The following is a 6451-nucleotide window of genomic DNA, read 5'->3' on the forward strand; positions in this document are numbered from 1 at the left end:
ATTTATTCGCATTTTCGACTGATTCATACTTTTCATATATCAAACTTTACCTGCATGCTTACCAATCAACATTCTTTTCCACGAAACTTTGTACATATCATTACAACACATATCTCATATTTACTATACTTATACACTTACCAATTGTCATAGATCTCATAATCTTATATATATTCTTTTACTTGAACATTTATAAGAGTTAGGGTAGAGACTCACCTGATACTATCCTACAGTAGTTCGAAGTTCCAGACTTAGACATCTTTCTCGAACCAGTAACAATAACTGCTTAAAGAACATAGGATTATCAAATTAAAACTCATTCACACACAAATTTTTATCATCTCAATTACTGACAACCCCCATGCAAAGCCTAATGTTTACAACTTACTGTTCATTTGCCCATTATAGACTTACTCTTTTAGAACTTAACATGCAAAGTTGTAATACTTACTTGGAGATGGAATGACCACTGATTAAATTACGAGCCTTTACTTCTAGCTTAAGGAGAAAAAGATGCAATTGAATTAAAGAAGAGAATCAGAAAGTAGCATATTCAAGAAAGAATAACTTTCTTACAAAATCCTTCTCACACATATAAATATGACTTATCCTACTTAGTGGAATTTAACGAGTGTCACAAATTTTAGAATTTGTCATTCTTAATGGTCTATAGTTTTCGAGAGAAAAATAAATGAGAATCCTGCATTATAGATATCATACCAGTCTATCCATTTGGTTCCTAACTAGGTCACTTTACAAACTAACTAGCATAGTACTTCAGACAGACAAGGCGTGCTATACATTTGGTGTTAACTCATATCATAATTACATTTTTACTTAACAAAATATTTTTCTTTAGGTAACATAATAGTTTGAAATAAAATCTTTACTTACTTACACAGTGGTTACTATATGCCCACACATATGTGCCGAAAAAAACAATTGGGTGGATCACACTTCGCCAAACAAATTATTTTACTAGAATACCCTTAAATCTTGGACCTGCCAGACTTGGAATGTGACAACTCTCCTCGCCTTAACAAAATATCGTTCTAGAAATTTTCTAACTTGGAATAATTCCACTACACAAATGAAACTAACCATTCGCGCCAAGCGCATACTACTAATTTGGCGAACTATCATTCTTACTTATTATAACTTCTTTTCAGATATGTACACTTTGGGGATCCACTACTAAGAAGAATTCTATCAGTCTGCTTCATTGGGCGAATTTAGAATTTGGCGGTTAGTCACGTAAATCCAAACATTACATAAATTAGCTCTTGACAAATGCCAATTTTGTATTAGAGAACCTAAACAATTTTCAAGAAATAAATTTCTTGCACACGTTTGTCTCTATAAAATACATACTTAAACACCCCTTTCAAACACTTTTGTTAAATCAATCAAAACCCTAACTACTTTCTGCTTAATTTTTCTGCCTTCTTCGTATTTAGTCTCATCTTTCTCAAATGTAACAATTTCTTTCCTTCATTTCCTTTTTCCTTTCACCTTTATACATAAAAAAATGGTTAGAACAACCACTAGAGGGAGGGGCCATGGCTGAGATAACTGAAACACCATCCCTAGAAATCCATTCCCATTTGAACCTCAAGGTCCCAATGATACTCCACCATGCGTGGAGACTATTTAATATGAATGTAACACCACCTAGGATGAAATACATAGATATTTAGGAACTCGGGGTACTCTTTACCTAAATTTTTCTTATGATTTTAGAGGACCACAAAGGTGTCGTCTGAGTGACAATACCCTAGGTTTTATTCTTCCCTTAGTTTTATTGGAGGTTGGTTTTCATTTGCCATTTCATCCATTATTTTGTGCAGTATTGAATGCGTTTAGTATTGCACTTGGACTACTATCAGCCTTGTCCTGGTGAACTTTGGTGGCTTACTTCATAGCTTGTTGCATACGTAATGAACCAACACTTTTGGGCATATTCCAAAAATTTTATCAGCCAAAGATAAAAAGACAAGGAATTGTTGCTAGAAATGCCCATTTTATCATATGCCAAGGTTGCAAACCAATAATTTAAAATAATATTTTAAACATGCATTTAAGGAAGGATAAATTCATAAGAGTCATCTATAGACTCGAGAATAGTTTTAGCTTTCCTACATGTTGGTCCCTTCCTTGGGAATCCATTGGTGCTTATTACTAGTCAATTGATTCACAAGTGGCCTTAAAATAGTATAAACAACTAAAAAGGGGGCATACACTTGAGCTGGTGGAAATGGTTATAGTTAGAAATATCTTCCAATATTGTCTATAGAATCTAAACCCCAACGGTCATCGAGTAACTAACTGTATCAATTGGTTTGATTATTACAATATGCCCTCAACTTCAGAGGCCTGGCCTCACAATGCTACTAGCAATTTAGCACAAGTTTTGACTAGGCATATAGGGGAACCTCATTTCTTTTTTTAGAAAGTTTGTGGAATTCGTTCTTACAATTGGATTATCCCACTTCCTAGTACTCTTTCTTCTTTTTCTTTGAGTGGAGCTAATTATCATATTGATGGTGCAGGATCTTCTTCAAACTCTCACACCACGCTCAATCAAACACCATATATAGATATCACAGCTCTTTCGGGTGAGGCCCAAGCTAAAAAAAGAGATACTGCTACTCCTTTGAAGAAGACAACAACAAAGAAAAAGCAAAAGAGACTTAGAGTAGAAGAGAGTACTCAAGGAACTAAAGAGAGTGAATGCCCACAACCATGGCGGCATAGACTTAGGAAGGGCTCTCTACTCTTGAGATTTAGGCCTCTCCAGTTCCTGCAGTACCTGTAGTTACAACGAAGTTCGCCTATTCTGCAGACTCTCCAGTTCACCATAGTGATCCTCCATTGGCTAAGTTCCCAGTAGAAACATTACCTTTAGAGCAACCAGTGGCTCCTACAAGTACTTAGCCTCAACAGTCCTATTCTAATGCAACAAATGAGTTCTTCCCATGGCGTGACTTATTTATATCAAGGCCACCTTCTATTTCTCTTAGTTCTATCTTTCAGAGTCAAAATTGTATGATACCACCTTATCTGAAAGAGTCTCTCTATTCATATTTTTCTTCTAATCCAAAATTGTCTCATCTCTCATTAATGGAAAAGTTTTCACAAGCTCTATTTATGGAGTATGGGCTGTGGAGTGAGCTCTTCCAAGAAACAAACAATTACTATAAAGCTAAGGTTGCGAGCTTAGAGGAGACAATTAAAGCTAGTGAATAGACTATAGTTGAACTACGCCGATCTTGTCAGATTTGTATATACAAGATCAAACATCTTGATTCCTGTATCATGGCCTAAAAAAATAAGTCCATGGGCATGCATACTAGATGCACCCAACTGGAAGGGGATGTCAAATCACTAGATTTTGAATTTGGATTACATTTGCGAGTTTCTTGGGTTTGCATAAAAAACTTGTTATTTCTTCCATCAAAGGTAACCATTCACTTTCTTATAAGTTTTTAATGTTATTAGGCCTTTGAAATCAAATTTTTAATTGTTAAATTGCATGTTTTGATTAAAAGTTGAAAATAGTCGTTAATGGTGAATTTTAGATTTTTGAGTAAAAATGTGATTTCAAATTGTTAATCAGTAGGTTTTGAAATGATTAAGAGGTTTCTAAACTTGTTTTAAAGTTTCGTTAAAGATTTCTCAAGTTTTAATGTATTTTGGGAAAATAGCAAAAAACATGTCAAAAAAGTCGATACCATGAATTGAGTTGTTCTGTGTAGTTTAAAAGTTGGAAAGTAGTCGTAGGTAAATTATAAGATGAATGGAATTGGTTTTAGGCAAAAATAATGAGTATAGACCTAGATATTCGAATTTAAAGTTTGCTATGTTTAAGGTGTCAGTTACATGGGAACATAAGTTAGGCTTATGTTTTTGTATGCTTGTAATGAGTCCTTAGCTAATTTTTGAATGTATTGTTGTGTTGAGTTTTGGATTCACTAGGACCATCTACAAGCTAGGAAAGGCTAGTTTGAGCTGTCGGCATTGCGGCGAAAGAGTATTGGTGAGCGTTTAGATTAACTACTTGTGGACACGATTCAATGCGTTATTTGGGAATTAATTGTAGCCTAAACCCCTACTCTAAATTTTGAGTGTAATTTCTCTCATGCTTATGTTTAACCTATGTATTACATGCTCGTGTTATAGTGAAAATGTGTATTGAGATGATATGCCATTACATGTGGTATGTGTTCTTGATTATTGTTGTGGAAGTATATATGAAGGAATGCCAAACATGCTGAGTGATAATGATAATATTATGTTTATGATGCAAATATGCAGTGGTAATAAACGGAAAACCTGTAAGTAATATATGTGTTTAATAACGAATATTTTGGCCTTGTGACACTTGAGACCATTGGATATAGTTGGCATGCCATAGGATTGTGAGCAGTCACCTATATGTATATGTGATTTTGGGCATTGTGGCCCTGAGACATGTTTGGAGAGATAAGGGATTGTGAGTTAAGCTCCATTCAACGAGACATGTTTGGCGTGTTGGAGCGTGTTAGCCTAATGCTTCACTTACGGGACATGTTTGACTCTATGAGTCTATGTGGTGTGTTGGAGATCCATGTATTTGATGTGTGGTGATAGAGCCCACTTTTATGTTTTATAGTTCAAGTCCCAAATTATCTTCAAATATATATACATATATATGTGTAATGTGATGTATGCTTAAATGATTATGTGGTTTCTATGCAAATTACCCATAAATATGATTGTATGTATTGCGTTGTATGTATAAAGTGTATGTGTTGGCTTTGTAAATAAACTAATAAATTTGCTTGAGAAGTAAAATATGTCAATGGGTTGAGATTGCTGTACTTATGCTACATATATGTTCCTCTAATGCTTGATGAATTGTTTGCACTGTAGTTGTTCTAGACATTCATTGAGCTTATAAAGCTCACCTACTCCTTTTAAAACCCTTGCAGATTAGTTGTGTGCCAGTTTGAGATGTATGGTTCTGAAGGGTGATATGAGCAAGTCCATTTCCGTGTTTTCATAGGTGTTATTATTACTTGTTTACGTTTTGGGTACAAGGCAATGTGGTAAACTTTACGCTAGTATTTGATATAATACTTAGGATGTTTCCATGGTTAAATTGTTCTTGGGATTTTGAGTTTTAATTTGTATTACGTTGATTATTTCTCAGACTCAATTACGATCTTTTGGACAGTTATTTCAGACATTCTATTTCTCGTTTGATGATGTGGATGGAACATGTTGGTTAGACTTTTTTTGGCATGATTTTTATACTTAAAATTGTTTAATTTTCGATGTCTATAACAGGGGTATCAATATTCTGGTTTAAATATCGACCTCCATGATTTTTGAAAGTGCAGGAAGACAATAACGTAAGTTGATATTGATACCTTATCTTGAGTATCAATACTCAAGGTGGATTAATCGATACTTTGGCAGACGTACCAATAATTTTCGAGGTTTGGGTTTTTAAGCGAGAAACTGTAAGCAATTTTGGTATCGATTTTTCGAGCGGTATCGATACCACTTGAGAGAATTATCGATACCTTGCCTTCATTATCGGTACCTACGTAGCCAGTTTTGAAATTTTGCTAAATGGATCTTATGTATGTGTAACTATGATTATAAGACTTTTAGATGAATTTTAGCATGTGATGATGATTTAAAGAGCATGTTGACTAAAACCTATACGAATGATAATAATAAAAATGTTTCTATAAGAATGAGCTTTTAATTGTTGTGTAAGACATGAGACAGTGGTATGGCATCTTGATATTCGGGCTCGGCAACCGAGTCGGATATAGGGTGTTACAATATTGTACAAAATAAGCTATTAAACTATTCCGATGAAAGCCAAATCTAAGTACAAAAGTACCTAAATCAACCATTCAAGATTATTCTATACAAAAATTCACCATTCAAGCTTATTTACCTTCTAAGTCAATTATCCATATTCAAAACACTACCTTCTTTAATTCTTATACTCAATATGCAATTTAAAGACTAAGTAATTTGCTAAACTTGCCATGAACTAACCAAATCCATCACCAAATCATATAAAATTTCTTAACATTCAACTCACCATTTATAAATCATTAAGCAAACTAGCTATTTCAAATGGTCCAAATTCAAATCATAGCATACCAACCAGTCATGAATAAGATCATTACTTTCATAACATCATCATGACCAAAATATGCCTTATTTGGTTTCATACCATAGGTTATAATTAATTCAACCATCATCACTATTAAAGATGATACTACCAAATCCCAAAATACCCAAATACATACTAGGGACCCTTAAGTACATGTCAGATAGTCTAAACTCAAAATGAACTTATAAATACCATCTCAAGATAGTGTGTGGTCCTCCACTGATCCGACTCGCTAGTTTCGCAAGGTGAAAATCTACAAGGAGAGTAAACAAC

Source organism: Gossypium raimondii, chromosome 10, assembly GCF_025698545.1.
Source record: "Gossypium raimondii isolate GPD5lz chromosome 10, ASM2569854v1, whole genome shotgun sequence".
NCBI classification, from domain to species: domain Eukaryota; kingdom Viridiplantae; phylum Streptophyta; class Magnoliopsida; order Malvales; family Malvaceae; genus Gossypium; species Gossypium raimondii.